This window comes from Leucopleurus acutus (assembly GCF_964270905.1).
Source record: "Leucopleurus acutus genome assembly, chromosome: 11".
In the NCBI taxonomy this organism is placed as follows: domain Eukaryota; kingdom Metazoa; phylum Chordata; class Mammalia; order Artiodactyla; family Delphinidae; genus Leucopleurus; species Leucopleurus acutus.
In genome coordinates, this window is record NC_139152.1 from 25456675 (window position 1) to 25470205 (window position 13531).

The window sequence follows — 13531 nt, forward strand, 5'->3', positions numbered from 1 at the left end:
ATGGGAACACATCAAACTAAAAAGCTTTTGCACAGTGAAGGAAACTATCAACAAAATGAAAAAGCAGCCTACTGAATAGAAGATATTTGCAAATGATATATCCAACAAGGGACTGATATTCTAAAATTATACTAAAAACTCATACAACTCAACATCAAAAACATGAACAAATCAATTAAAAAATGGACAGTGAACCTGAATATGTATTTTTCCAAATAAGACATACAGATGGTCAACAGACACTTAAAAAGATGCTCAACATCACAAATCATCAGGGGAATGCAAATTAAAACCACACTGAGATATCACCTCACACCTGTCAAAATGGCTGTTATCAAAATAACATTAAATAGAAAGTGTGTTGGTGAGGATGAGAAAAACGAATCCTTGTGCATTGTTGGTGGGATTGCAAATTAGTGCAACCACTATAGAAAACAGTGCCTCCTCTAAAAAATTAAAAATAGAACTGGTATATGATCCAACAATTGCACTTCTGGGTATTTATAGAAAGAAAACAAAAAACACTAATTTGAAAAGACATGTGCCCACCAATGTTCCTTGCAGCATTGTTTACAATAGCCAATATATGGAAGCAACCTAAGTGTTCATCAATAGATGAATGAATAAAGAAGACGTGGTATGTAATACATGCACAGTGGAATACTACTCAGCTGTAAAGAAAAAATCTTGCCATTTATGGCAACATGGATGAATCTACAGGATATTATGATATGTGAAATAAGTCAGACAGAGGAAGACAAATGCTGCACTTAAATTGGAATCTAAAAAAAAAAAACAAACCCACAAACAAAACAAAATGAAAACAGACTCATAGATGCAGAGAACAAATATGGGATGGGTTGCCTGAAGCGAGGGGTTGGGGGTGGCTGAAATAGGTGTAAGGGATTAAGAGATACAAACCTCCAGTTTGTATTATATAATTAATAATCATGGGGATGTCATATACAGCATAAGGAATATGGTCAATAATATTGTAATAACTTTGTATGGGGATCGATGGTTATTAGACATATGGTGGTGATTATCTCATAAAGTATGCAAATGGCAAATCAGTATGTAGTACAACTGATACTAACATAATATTATATGTCAACTGTATTCAAATTTTTTTTTTATAAATTTATTTATTTTTGGCTGTGTTGGGTCTTCGTTTCTGTGCAAGGGTTTTCTCTAGTTGTGGCAAGCAGGGGCCACTCTTCATCGTGGTGCGTGGGCCTCTCACTGTTGCAGCCTCTCTTGTTGTGGAGCACAGGCTCCAGATGTGCAGGCTCAGTAGTTGTGGCTCACGGGCCCAGTTGCTCCGTGGCATGTGGGATCTTCCCAGACCGGGGCTCAAACCCATATCCCCTGCATTGGCAGGCAGATTCTCAACCACTGTGCCACCAGGGAAGCCCCTGTATTCAAATTTTAAAAAGTGAGATATTTTTGCGGAGATATTTGTTGTTTTTAAGAGTAGGAATACGGTAATTGAGAAATATTTTTAAACATTGCACAAGAGTTCACTTAATTTACCACCTTCAAATATATAGTCTTTATTTTGATTAACTTCCCTTAACAGTCCATAAAATGCTAGAACATACTTTGAAAAATGTTGACATAAACTATTCTAGGCAGAATGAGGTTATAAAGAAGTTTCCTCAGTAGGAGATTCTATAACATCTCTCAAGAAGTTGTCTAAGTGTCCAGCAAACAGAAATCTTTCTGTATCTGAGATAAATCCTTCATGCTACATTTTAAACATTTCCTGCTGTTGTGTACTCAATGGAGAAGAAAAACAGCTGGTCACCATTTTCTGTGTGAGTAATCATAATTCATTTAGAGACCTTTATTGGGACATCCATCTAACCTTCTTTGCCAAAACAGAAGGAATAAGTATAATGATTAAATTTTTCTTAGACATTCATCTTTCATAAGTGTTAAAACTATCTTTGTGGCTCTACTTGAAATCATCTGATTTTTCCTTTACCTATTTAAGTTAGAAAAGCCATAAATTTAGTTACCCTATCAAAATATGACCTGTTCTTTGTACCATGGTGCTTACAGATTACTATGGAATTGAGTATCTTGTGTAGGAGTTGAGTTCAAAAGTCAGGAAATGAAGCAAAATTATATAAAGTCAAAATGATTCCTAAATCCTGTTAGAAAGTCTTGATGGTGGAGAGGGACATGCCATCTCTAAGAATGTCCCAAAGACATGGGTTGCTGTCCAGATCTGGGACAGATGACTGTACAAAAAAAAGTAGTTGGCCTCTTCTCAGAGGCCATGTTGCATGAAAAATGCACATCTTTAAACATTAGAATCCTGTTCACCACAGCAGATGCTCACAGCATGAGGCATCACAGGAACTGAAACTGAAACTGACTGAGAGGACAAATCCATATCTCTCATCTCCTGCTCTCCCCTGGGACTGTGCTTAATGAGGGCAATAGTGAGAAATTGTCCCCACACTATTGAAATTGTTATTTTTTTTCTCTCTCTCTCTTTTTCTCCTTCTCTATTTATTTTTGCTTCTGATTTTTAAAAATTTATCTAATATAGTTGAATGTCTGTAAATGTACCTATAGTGCAAATAACTATACGTCAGAATGTGTTGATTACCATCATAGTTAAATTTTTAAAAAATCTATTCAATATCTTCAAAGTACAGAGAAGAAGAATCATTATTTTTCCTTAGTTTTATTTTGTTTCAATAAACATTCAACTGAAAATTGTTATATGGAAAGAGTGGGGGGTCTGTTGGACAAAAAGATAAATGTGACCCAACCCTTGGTCTCAGACTTCATACTTGATGGACAAAAGCATAAAGACTAAAATCCAAATACGACTGCATTAAGTATCATGATAGTATAGAAAGGGAAGAAGTTTATTCTGCTTAAGTCAGGGAAGAATGCTGCCCTTAGAAGTGATCTTTGAATCAGACCTTGTACAATGAGAAGGATTTTTCTAAATAGAGGAAGGTGTGTATGTGTGTGTGTGTGTGTGTGTGTGTGTGTGTGTGTGTGTGTATGTTCATACGTGTAAATGTATTTGTGGGGGGGGGTGGGGGGGGCGGGGAATTTATACCAATGGAGCAAGAGAAAAGACAAATAGACCTGAAGTGAAAAGTCTGTGAAAGGAAGAGCCCACAATCTGGAACTTTGTTCCTTATGCTTTTGGAAGGTTGGACAAATAAGGGGAAGAAAGAAGAACTGAAACTGGAAGGATGGCAGGGCCCAGGTTGTGAAGGGCCTTGAATGCTCTGCTAAGGAATATAGACTTAATAGAGAACAAAGAGACCATGATAATTTCTTGGCAGGGGAGTGGTATGTTTAGATCATATCCATAGTAGGGTGAATGGAATGTAAGTAGGGAAAGCCAATTTCCTCAAGACAGCTCTTAGGTCTTATTCCATTTTTATTTGCTACTGTTAGCAAAATATCTAATATTTTGTCTTGTATGTTACCACTGTGTGATGGTGACTGGAATTAGGGTTGTAGTGGTAGAGGCTGGAAGCATATCATTATACCAAAGAACATATCATTGTTTTAGGCAAGTCAGGTCTTCTCTTACACACCCAACCCCACTCAGAGTTCTCCAGTTAGAAGTATGCCACTTGAATGTAAAATGCATAATAAAAATAACCTCAAACCTCAAGACACCCTGTGAGAATGTAATGAAAAACCAATACAAAATAAATTACTCATAAATAAAATTCAATGATATTTCTTCGTGTTATGCAGAGAAACCACATTAGAAGACATAGGAAACAGAGAACTATAAAAAATAGATTTAATGACATTAATTCTGCCAATCAAAATTAGATTGGCTATTTTCCTGATTTATGTTACTAGTTATTGCAAACCAAAATGTTTAGTCCAACTTAAATCTGTACAAGTCATAAAGGAAACCCTAGTGTGCTTTCAGACTATGGTCCTCCTGGGGTATAACATTAACTGTTCATAAAAGGAAATGGAATAATCAGCCTTCATAGTTTTAATTCCCTTTATCTCTACTGTACATACATTCCAATGGGGTGATTATTCTAATCATAATGGTCAATGACAAATGAGTTCATTTAAAAATGTATTGTTAACAAAGGATACAATCCAAAACTAAATTCCTAAATCATTGTTTATATGTGATAATATAACTTCAAATTCAACCTTAGTGCATGCAGAATGGGAATAGTAGGAGGATATTATGGAAAGGCACAGAAAGGGCCAAATTCTATACAAAAATTCTCATTGTGATTCCCTTTAAGGGGCACAATCCTCAGAGATGCAACCTGAGCTTTTTGATAAATAAGAAATTAAGCTTGAGGTCTTAAATTTCTAATTCTATGAAAAAATAACACAAATTCAAAACGATCTGTATTTTCAATCTGTAATTATTTTAGAGAAAAACTAACATATTCTTAGTTCTTCTACCCAATTCTGGACAATACCTTGTAAAATTTACATATCTACTCACTGGGTCTCCTACTTATGCTAACCCTCCAACTAGTTTGTGGGAAGTTTAAAATGAAGAGTAGGCTTGATCTGTATCTCTGTATAGTCCTGCACCTCTCTCACTTCATCTAGTGCCTCTCCACCCTGACTCACTGTACTGCACCCCATCTCTTCCCTGTTGCTCCTGAATATGTCAGCCAGGCTTCTCCCTCAAGGCACTGACACCTAATTTCCCTCTGCTGGAATGCTCTTCCCTCAAATATACAAGTGGCTCACTCCCACACTTCCTTCCTGTCCCAAGTGTCATCTTACTTGAGAGCTCCTTCTTGATGTCTACACAGCATTTATTAACTCTTCATTCTGATACACACATACTGTTTTGTTTAACTATTCATTTAACTATTCCCCTCTACTATAATCTAAATCCATGAGGCCAGAACCTTTGTTTTGTTCACTGCTTTAATCCCAGCAACTGGTCAAGTTCCTAGCCTATATTAGGCACTCAACAAATATTACACAAAGGAAGGAAAAAGAAGAAAGACTAGAAAAAGGGGCTGCCCTCCCTTTACTGGTAAAGGTGGATTTAGTATAATTGAGAATCAAAGAAATATCCTGTCTGATACTCTGGACTCTGTGTATGTGCTTTCTCATCCAATAAAAGATACTCTTTCTGGTAATGGACTTACACACTATCAAAATTTAAGAACATATATAGAGATTATAAGATAAATTTAACTAAGTACTTACTGAATACAAGTGAGCATGTTACTGAAAACGCTTCTAGGTCAACAGAGTTGTGCTTATTTTGCTGACAATTTTGCATGTATTTCTTTCATTGTTCTTTTTTAACACAGAAGAATATCTATAAAACCAAGACTTCTATTTTCCTATAAGTTCACCCCTACTGGATAATAAACAATGTCATAGTCCTTAAGATCATTGCCTTAGTAACTAATCATTGCACATGAAAAATTGGATTGTTGGAAATAACGATTGCGGCAAGAAATAACCTGCCTCAAGAGGTTACTAAGCTGCAGAGACTTACTTTTAAGGCCTGATTCTCATCTCCCTTCCAGTGAATAAACAGACCAAAAAGCCCACAAAAACATGAGCTAGAAGCCAAACCTCTGTCTCCAATCTCTAAAGGAACAAAATGTAGAGAGTATAACTTGCCTCCAAGGATTGCCTGAGGCATTAGTTAATGTTTGCAAAGAATTGTCGGGATGGAAGCCACTGTAGAAGGGCTGTATCTTACTATCTCAGTAATTGGAATGCTACTTTTTTCATGCTGCTTTAAAGACTCTTCTAAGAAGATTTCATCAAAAGAGAAGCCATAACAGTCTTCCAAAGGGAAAATTTCCATTCATTCATCATGTTAACAAAGACACCCTGGGGAGGGCCAGGGCTTGCTTTATGTGAGTCTACTGCCATCATGAAGGTCCATATTTAACACACCTGAACAAAATGACAGCCTATGGGGACTCAGCACTCTCCATAATTTGTTGGGAGAGAGTCAAGGAAACTACTTACTGCCATACCAATCCTATGTTCCATCACATTTGCTCTTGCAGGCTAATTACAATATAGCAGATGTACTAAGCCATGAGCTAAGGCCAGATGCTAGCAATTCATATCCATCCCCAATATTTCATGGTGCTATTGAGTTTTGGTTTCTGTAAAACTGTATTTTTTGAAGTGTTTCCTCTACCTCCAGCATCAGCATGATCTAGGAACTCATTGGAAATGTAAATCCTCAGGCCTCATGCCAGATTTACAAAATCCAAAATTTGGGGATAAAGTTCAACAATCTGTAACAAGCTCTCCAGTTGATTTTGATGCATTGCTTTATAAGTTCTATTTAGTTTACATAAAAAAAAATCTGGCTGTCAATATCCAATTGAACAGAATAATTTGGCTTACTATGAATTTATTAATTTATTTATCCAATGTGTATTAAGGGTCCATCATGTGCTAAGCATTGCTCTGGAGGCTGGAAATTCAGCAGTGAACAAACAGACACAAACTCTGACCTCATGGAGCTTACATTCTAGTTGAAGCAGGCAGACAAACAAAATAAGCAAATTAAATTTTGACACATCTGATATCAAGTATTTCAGATGATCTGTTGTTGAAAACATAAAGCAATGAAAGGAAGATGGGGAATTGATGAGAAGAAGCATGAATAATGTGGCCAGGGTCTGCATTACTGAGTAGGTAAAAGTTGAACTTTGGGTCACATAACTAACTGGTATGTGAGAGTTTGTTAGAGGTTGACTTTTTTACATCATCTTTAAAAGGCCCATTTATAAATTGATTTACAGAGGTATTTATGTCAGAGTTCCTTTTAAGTAATTATGTTTTTTTAAGTACTTTACAAAAAGTCTCAGAAATACATATTATGTTTTGTACTCAAATCTTAGTTCTAAATTTATCTTGACTTTTACTCTATTTGTATGTGTTTAACTATATATTTTAGTATTTAAAACTATCTAATTTAACCACTATATTAAATCAATTGTTTAAAAATTTGATAATCACAGAAAAATAAAATTCATATGTATTAATTTTAAACTTTTGATCCAATTTTCCTAGGATGGTAGAAACAGATGAAAGAATGTTGTAGTTAAGCTGGCCTTTTAACCCTGATAGAGTCTTTTAAAATATGAGTTACCTGGAGGGGGCAGTGGGCACCCCAAAGCTGCAGCCAGGTGCTAAGAGATTGCACTTATGGGGCTCATCTCTGCCTAAGAATCAGGGGCTCCAGGCACTGGAAGAGCCGACTCTGATCCTGGGCTCCTCCCTTGAACAAGCCTTAACTAGCAGCCACTTCAGTTCAAAGGCCAAGCTTCTCATTTTCTGTTAATGATGCGTATTGGTAAAAACACTACATCCAAATCCATGGAGGCTGGAAGTTCAGCTGAAGGCAAGATGAAGATGAAGAGAAGCACCTCGCTTTATTTACTCTTCTGGTGGTGTTCAGTGGAGGTGCCACATCCAGTGGTGAACACGACAATGAAGACACCGAGCTCATGGCAATATACACAACAGAAAATGGCATCACAGAAAAGAGCTGTCTCGCCAAGAGACCTTGGATAGCCCTGGCAGTCTAGACCCCCAGAAATCAGACATGATTTACACTGTACAAGACATTCCTCCCTGGCACCTGTGCATATTTTTGGGGTTGCAGAACTACCTGACGTGATTCAGCAGCATGATCGAGGTGCCCTTTACACACTCTGAATGGGACATATTCTAAGGACAAAAAAAAAATACAGAGAAATCTTAAACTTAGTAGTCTTGTTAGTAGTGACATTGGTGTAATTCTGGAACTGTACTGTATGATGTTATAGATTGAACAGATGAATGAGTATGTTGATGTTGAAAATCAGGATTCTCAGTGTAGGAAAAGGGGAGATAAGAATATGGAAAGAAAGAAGGTAATTCAGTGGTATTGGATTGAACTGGTGCTATCATTATGACTCCATGATTCAAAAAAGAGTTGTATCTCTGTTCACTAACTAAATGCCATCCCAGTAATGGTGAGCCCACCCAGTTCTCAGATCTTGGTTTCTAAATACCATTCTCCACTAAAATGAATCAGGGTTCCTTGGAGAAATGGTTGACCTCAGTGTTGGGGCTGAGAAAACTAGAAGTTGAGCCTGGAACATCTTGTGCCAGAAAGGAACTGCTTAAAGAATAAGGAAGAGGTGGTGGGAAGAGCTATGTCAAAAAGAATGGGAACCCCCTTGAACAGGCTGCTTTGGACAAGTTTGGATAATTTAATTACTGAAAGAAATAGTTATGGAAGTGTATTATTAAGCTGAATTTAAAAATGAAAAAAAAGGTCACATTTCACTAAAGAATAAAAGGAAACAAATGTTTTGTAGTTAGCAGAGTAGGTTCAGTTTAGACCCAGACCCCTGGGGAAAGTGTTACTTCGTTTTTATAGACTGAATTGTGTCCCCTCATGTGTTGAAGTCCTAACACCCAGTGTGAATTTATTTGGGATGGATCTTTAAGGAAGTAATTAGGGTTAAATCAGGTCATGAGGTAAGGCCCTAATTCAATAGAACTGATCTCCTTATAAAAAAGGAAAGCAACACCAGAGACCCCTCTGCATGAAAAGCCATGTAAGGAAAAGCCCACAGGAAAAGCCATGTGAGGGCAGAGTGAGAAGGCAGCTGTCTGTAAGCCAAGAAGAGAGGTCTCAACAGAAACCAACTCTCCCAGCATCTTGATCTTGGACTTCCAGATTCCAGAACTGTAAGAAAATAAACTTCTGTTGTTTAAGCCCCCCAGTCTGTGGTATTCTGTCATGGCAGCCCAAGCAGACTAATACATGAGTTTAATCATCTCCTTTTAAACTCAGAGTTAATTGCATATTGAGAAAATCTCCATGAAGACTGCCTAGCAACGTAGGCTTGCAAGGCCATTAAGACCACCTGAAGAAAGGTGACTAAATTCCGCATGTCCATTACGGTCTCTGCCAGAAAAATACTGACCACCTGTCAGTAGTATCACAGGATAGTGGGAGAAAAAGTAGCCACAAGTGGAAGGCCAGGAGGTAGGAGTCAGATAAAGAATAACTGAAACACAACTCAGGCTTACCTCTTTTGTATTAAATAATATTTAGTAAGATAAAGGTGGATAGGATTCATTAAATTGACTCATTTAAGGTGATCATTAGATTCATCATTTTTTGATACAAAATGATCAATGGCCAACTTAAGTGAAAAAAAGTGCTATAAGAGCATATGACGGGTTCCTGCACTGGTCAGATAAGGCTTTCCTAAGAAAGAGACATTTCAGCTGAGCAGCCAAAAGACCATTCTAAGTACAGGTGAGCAAATTCTGTTCTGGGTGGAGTGCAGACAGCTCTGTATGAGATGAGATTGAAGAGTCAGGCAGGGGCAGATCATGTGATGATCAGATTAGTAAAGAAATGCAAGAGACAGAGCAAGACGTTAAATAAAGATATGGGAAAACAGTCCATATTGTGAGAAAATCTACAAGAATAAATAACCAGTTTCTCCAAAAAAACGTATTGCAAGGAATAAAAAGAGGAAGGGAAAACCTATAATTAAAAGGGATTTAAGTGAAATATTGACCAAATATTATATGTAGACCTTGTTTAGATCCTGATTTGAATAAATATACTATAAAAACCATATGAGACAAAATGGAGAATTTGAGTTGGATATTTCCTGAAGGAAATCACTCTCAATTTTTAAAGATGTGGTAATGATATTAAAGGAATCATAATTTAGAGATCATGCTAAAATATTTACACATGAAATGACTTGAGTGTCTGCAACTTGCTTCAGAATAACTGACTGTAGGGAAAAGGAGAAAGTTGGAGTACAGATGAAACAAGATTGGCCGTGAGTTGATGATTCTTGAAGCTGAGTATTAGCTACTTGGACATTTATTATGCTGTTCTCTTTTCTTTTGTGTATGTTTGAAATTATGCATAATAAAAATTTTCAAAAGGGAAAAAAAAAGAAAAACATTACAGGAAAAGGGCAATAGAGCTGCAAATGCACTAGCAAGAATCAGGACTATTTATCCAAACTCATGTCTCTTTTCAATCTGTGAATACTGTGCTCAGAAAATTCAAGACACCACCTACAAATGCAATGCATTTGAAGTCAGATCAATGCTGCTTATAAAGTTTTTTCAATACTGTTTGAAATATTGACACAACATTGGGAAATTTTGCAAATTTAAGCGGAAAGAATCCATTTGGAAACACTCCAAAAGTGAATTACATTTTAGAAGGTCTATTTGAGCTAGCTGTAATCAACAACTCAAGTATTTTTTTAACTTATTGACTATGAATTACATTTCAAACTAATCATCTTGTTTATTTCTACTAAGATTTCAGAAACTAAATGATCAGCTTGAAAGGTCTGCCCTGCCAGGTCTCTTTTTCAAAGCAAAAGCAATTTTCTACCATAAATTCTGCTAATGGGAGGAAAGCCATTAAAATATCTTCCAACAAAATAGAATATACAGCAAAAATAAGCCTTGAATCAAGCTTAAGCAGTTTAGTCATGCATTTTCATTGGTTAATCAGTAAAGAATAAAGAAATTCATAACAAGGACACATGAATGGGAAAGGGAAGATGACACAATGGGGCAACAGGCATCCATCAACTGGCACTTAATTAAATTGTGTGGCCCTTTAAATTCAAACTGTCATTTTAATCAAGAAAAAATTTTAAATTTCCAGAATGCATTAACTTCAAAAATATAATCAGAGCCGTGTTCTTTTTCCTTTGAGAAACCTTTTCAGGGAAGAAATAACAGGAGCCCCAAATACTTCCTCAGCATGGGAATATGCTTGTGATAAGTATGTATAAAAATCAAAAAACAAAAGCAACAATGATTTGTCCTATATCAGAATGTTACTGCTCAAAGCCAAAAGATCCCTCTGATTCTTTCACTTAAAAACTCCTTGTTTCTATAAAGACACAGTAGGTTGGTCTATTTCATAAAACTTGCCTTCTTGGGGAAAGACAAAAGTCTCGATATCGAACACCTTTAAGACAAGTATGTGGTCTATCACCCCGCCCCAACCCCTTCGGTTCTACTTATTAGGTGTGGGAGATCTGACCTGTCTGCCAAGGCTATCCTTGTATTTTTGCCCTCAACCCTCCTGAGATAGCACTGATGCTTCAGAGGGCCTCCAAGTCTTACCTAGCACCAGCTACAATAGCTCTATGCAGGTATCACCTGCCCTCTACTCATGAACATCTCTACCTTCTCATTTCCTTGTCAATTATCTTCTCCAGGACCAATCAAAGAAAGTTACGCAGCACTTTTCTCCTCAATAGAACCACAACTCCCACTTAAATTCAATAGATGTGCAGAACCTGCCCCCCATATGTTTATGCTTACACTCCAGTGGTAATAATCCCATACACATACATACTCACACGGCACGATTGAATGGTTTGGTGTCACCAGAATCAAGTGTCAGTGAAGTTCAAGAAATGAGAGATCAATGAAGAAGGGAAGAACATGAGAAGATCTGTCAATTTTCTAGGCAGAATTTAGTTGGAACGGTGGGACAGGGTCAGGTCCAGCAGGGACCACTGAATAAAAAAGCCTTCATATTATGCACAAAAGTGGCATTTTTCTAAGAATAGTAAAACTACAGTTCAGACTGTGGACCATACAGTAGCAATAATTATGAAATTATGTAGGAGAGGTTGCTGTTTGTAGCAAGCTATAAAAAGCCTTAAAATCCAGAATGGCACAATAAAGCTCATTTTTGCACCTTTCTCTGGAGAAGATTTTGAAAAGCAGAGGAGAGCTCTGGCAAAATCAATGAGATAGAAAAATCGATCTGGTGTGAAAGTTATTGACAGAGCACAAAATAATGAAGATCTTGATGGGGGTAAGAGAGTGATAACAGAGAAAAAGGAAGAGGATAAAAACTGCTTTGAAGAAACAAATCTAAACAAAACAAACCAGGATTCTGTCATTAACACACAGAAAAGGAAAGGGAGTTATCAGAGATGGCCGTTTCTGGCTTAGGTGACCGGAAATTGTTAGCGTATTGTCAGAATAGAGCCTGTGGGAAGGGGATTCAAGTTTATAGAATAGAGCACGTTGGGGGAGAAAATGTTCTCTTATTGGCAACCTGAGTTTGGAATTACAGAAATTATAGGAATATGGCAAGAAGCTTGCTGCTGAAGGGCATTCGTTGTAGTGAGAATATTTGCTTCAGACAGCAAATGGGACTAGATCTGCCCCAGGGTCCTAACTCTTGTATGTCTAGTCCAGTAGCTGGTGTGTGTTGAGTTAGAGAAGTTGTTTTCCTGATTATCTCAGGGGTCTGAGTCACTTCAAGAGCCAGAAGACATGGGTTCTGCTACTGACTAAAACTTCATCACCTCCAGGCTCTAAAACCTGTCAAATATGGATAATCACATCACAGCTTCCTTTGGATAGGGGGTTCCCCCTTCTTGTGACCCATGCGATTTTATTTCCATCCTCTTGTCACTGGGAGTGTCCCATTAGCTTCACTCTGTGTCTTTATGCTGGCTGGCCTCACCTCCACCCATCTATCCATTCCCCATTCACTGACGTTATCTCACATGATGCAGTGACCAATGACAGTTACCATTTTTGTTCCCTTCTTATTTTGGAAGAAAAAATAAAAATGAAAGTAACACTTTATATATTTGGGAATTTTTATTCTAATAACCTCAATCAACTGACATTCAAATGTTAAACTGGAGAAATAAGGGTGCTCAGATTACCTCCTAGTGACTTTTTAAGAGTCATATGGCAATATCGCAGCAACAATGTCACCTTAAGAAGGGGTGACAATCACAGGATCAAGGTGCTGTAGAGTCATGGCAAATTCCAGTAACCACTAAGCAGGCATCAAGAAAAAGGGCACAGACCATGGTGCTTGAAAAGCTCTGGGAGCAAATGATGAATGTGCATCATTTGAGGAAAATGATATAAAGCCAAGGTTGAACTGACTGGGAATAGGGCCAAACCTCAGGGTCACAGGACAGACAACTCCCAGTCAATTGATAAGATAGAGGATGGTGCTCCTCAGTGACCTGTCCCCCTAACAGGACACAGAAGAGTCTTTTGAACCCATGGGAGGAGAGTAACAGGTCCAGACAAGAGGCGTAGCTCTCTCAGGGTTTTTTTCCAGGGTTTTGACCCAACAGGTATACAATGCTTCTACACCTAGGAGTAGAGAAAGCAAGACCATTCAGAAAGAAACATGGTAGACATTCTGGCTGGCCTCCCACTGAGTTCAAGATCTTCTGGCTCGTGAAGCACAAAGACCCATTCAAGCTAGTTCAAGTACAGATAAGGTCGCTTTGAGAATTGAGGAATCTCACAGGAGCCCAGGACAGGAAATAATAGTAACCGCAGGAGTCTTGGAAATCAGACTGTACAACCCTCCCGGAGGCGAGGCAGCACCCTCTCTCCTTCATGCCACCATGCTTCACTTCCTGCCTCTGTTCATGGGCTTCACACTTTTCATAACTGAACCTGGAGCATGGTCCTCTGGGCTTCCACTGACCTCTCCTCTTCTCTTGTCTTCACA

The 13531-nt window shown here is 37.7% G+C and overlaps 1 long non-coding RNA gene and 1 pseudogene across 2 annotated transcripts in view; both read left to right on the forward strand.

The window, feature by feature from the left end:
* Positions 1-13531, forward strand: part of LOC309969347 — a 697850-nt gene that overhangs the window by 279633 nt on the left and 404686 nt on the right. The window lies entirely within an intron of this gene.
* On the forward strand, positions 7312-7651 carry LOC309968263 (solute carrier family 23 member 2-like; annotated as a pseudogene). Its single transcript has one exon. The product of its transcript is annotated as a solute carrier family 23 member 2-like (transcript).